Source organism: Choristoneura fumiferana, chromosome 27, assembly GCF_025370935.1.
Source record: "Choristoneura fumiferana chromosome 27, NRCan_CFum_1, whole genome shotgun sequence".
In the NCBI taxonomy this organism is placed as follows: Eukaryota; Metazoa; Arthropoda; class Insecta; order Lepidoptera; family Tortricidae; genus Choristoneura; species Choristoneura fumiferana.
In genome coordinates, this window is record NC_133498.1 from 1,738,283 (window position 1) to 1,740,940 (window position 2,658).

The following is a 2,658-nucleotide window of genomic DNA, read 5'->3' on the forward strand; positions in this document are numbered from 1 at the left end:
GCATTTCAAGCACAAAGGAGGAGATTGTTGTATCTGCACAGGTGCAACGTGTTTTGAAGAACTAGCTTGAGGCTGGAAAGTTTCAAAGTTCCCGGCAATCTGTAATAAAGAATCTAAATCATCTATCAAATTTGTTGCCAAACAAGGAAAATAGCGAGGATGTATCCCATACTTTACGATAAGGAAAAGACCGTCTTCACTAATTGGTGAAAGAAGCTTTGAATTCAGATCTCTCGCCTCAATGATGAAGTCTCGCATAGACTGGTTTCCCTCTGCTTCAAACTACGTAATTCACGTTCCACCTTGAAGTCAAAGTCAACAACGTCGAACGTCTTCAAAAAGGCTGACTTAAGGCTTTCATAACTCAAAGCTGGATGCTTGATAGATCGGAAATATTTAAGAGCTGTATCGCTAAGTAATTCGTGAAAGCGACGCACGATGTACGAGGTAGGAGCACCGCGAGCCTCAGATTCTTCTTCAATCCGAAAGAAAAAATCGCGAACACAAGTATTACCTGAGAACTTTATTCCCCATTTCGTCAAAGACTCCTCCTTCACCATAGTACGCGTGACGAAATGTGGTGGCGTAGGTTCCCCCATAATTGAGTCGTGGAATTGTTCACCAGCTTCAGGATTTAGAATGCGCCGTCTCGGTTGAAGGATCGGAGAAGCCAGATTAGGTGTTTCGTGAATGGATTCAACAGCACTATCCCCTTCCATAATTAACAAACAGCAGAAATCCAGTAACTAATACAACCGCCAAATAGTAAAATAAAACAGAAGATACTACGTAACTACTGTTTTAAATAAGCGGAATTGTAACCTACTAAATGAGCAATACAGGATTAAAAAGTTGAGGACTGAATAAAACGCATAAATGTGAACAATTATACAGTATTCTTATCACTTGATTACAACACAGAGTATATTCAATTAGACTGCGTGTGAAGCACAGAACTTCGGACGTAGTTGAGCGTGAAAACGAACCAAGAACAAGGGTGGACTTGCAGAACTAAAAACTATCACAGGCGGGAGAGTAAAAACATACCCTTTTAATATTAATCTGTAAAATAAGCAGAATCAATAAGCGAAAGCGCAGTCGAATGCGACTGCCATCCCCTACGACATAAAGAAAATAAAATTCAAACAATTTATAAATTTAACGATAAAATAATTTACCTTTTTATTCGGGCGCCAATTTTGTAGCAAAGCTTACCCAAAATTCAATGAACCTCGGGCAAGCCCCACAACACAACACTTATGTGCAATGCACTATAAATGAAACGTATAATTTTGAGATATGATTAATAAAGATTTAATGTAAAAAAAATCAGCCGATGAAATAACAGAGTAGTATTAACGGGTCGTCATATTGTTTTGCCAAAAGATTACCGAAATCATGGAGGCCTTCGTGGGCTTTTAGAATTTTGAAAAATATAGTACAAAATATATATGGAATGGGCAAATAAACTATGCAAGTAGTTTTCGAAATTACAAAATAATTCGCGATACTTTAGAGCGTAACACCAAGTAGGATCTTATGCGCATAAAATTCTATTAACAGTAGAAAAGAGTTCCGAACGTGTTTGCTTAAGACTACGATATAAAACTGAAGCGAAAAGTTAGAAAAACATAGAATACTTTTAAAAAAAATGTGAAACTACTGAAATTTTAAAATAGTTCGCCGTTATAAGCCAAAAAATAAAGTTTTTAGTAAGAAACTCCAAAAGTTTGTGACAATCTTCACGTGGTCTTTGTTGTTGGTGTGGAGCGGTTCCCCTGTCACTGGATGCAGGCAACAATCCCGACACCGAAGCGATGACAAATTATGCCCACAATCGTGTGCGGAGCGCAGTACGATGTCCACAAAAGTCCACACCGTAAGGTGGGAGCTGAAAAGATAAAAGAGACTAAGAATTTATTCAAACCATGAGCCCTAACAAAACCTAAATTCGCAACAAAACAGGAAAAAACTTACCCGAAACTGGCAAAAACAGATCCGGCTTTTAATAAAAGGGAGGCGACTACGAGCCACCAGCTCGCAGCAGTTGGAGAAACAATTAATTCGCCAGGTTATAATAATTAACACTTTAGAACACCATTATATGTGTCACATAAAATAAATCCCAGGAATATTAAACCAAAATATTAATCCAAGGCACTATTGCCAAAAATCATCCACGGGAAAACACACTTGACAAACCAAATTTTCGCGTCCTCTGTTCCACGTTTCCAGGATACCAATTCAAACCTTTAAAAAAAATCAAGAAGTGAACCGCAACTAAACGACCAAAACGTATAAGCAAAAATAGGTTAACACTCAATTTCAAAAAAAAAGGTTAGATTGCATGCAGCAGATTTATGCTGCAACTTATAATGTAGCTCACTCCTGTAGATAGATTTTTTTTTCACTTGCCGATTTTTTGTAGTAATAAATTGAAACTATTGGCTGACATAGTCACATTTGGTGTACCTACGTAAGGCATTCTAACTGCAACATAACCGCAACTGCAGACTGCCCACACATACACTACACTACACTACAAACACACTACACTACACTTACACTAGCAAACGTTTGGGGCAAAAGTTTAGGGAGGATTTGTGCCCAGCTCTTGCAAAAACTGCTTTGATGCGTAAGAGTGTATGTTCTCATGCA

At 38.0% G+C, this 2,658-nt stretch overlaps 1 long non-coding RNA gene across 1 annotated transcript; it reads right to left on the reverse strand.

Moving 5' to 3' along the window:
- Positions 1–1,298: 1,298 nt before the first annotated feature.
- Positions 1,299–2,326, reverse strand: LOC141443479 (uncharacterized). The gene is made up of 2 exons (XR_012453033.1): positions 1,978–2,326; positions 1,299–1,891 (listed from the first exon to the last, which is right to left on the reverse strand). It is a non-coding gene; the product is annotated as an uncharacterized lncRNA (long non-coding RNA).
- Between the last annotated feature and the right edge of the window lie 332 nt (positions 2,327–2,658).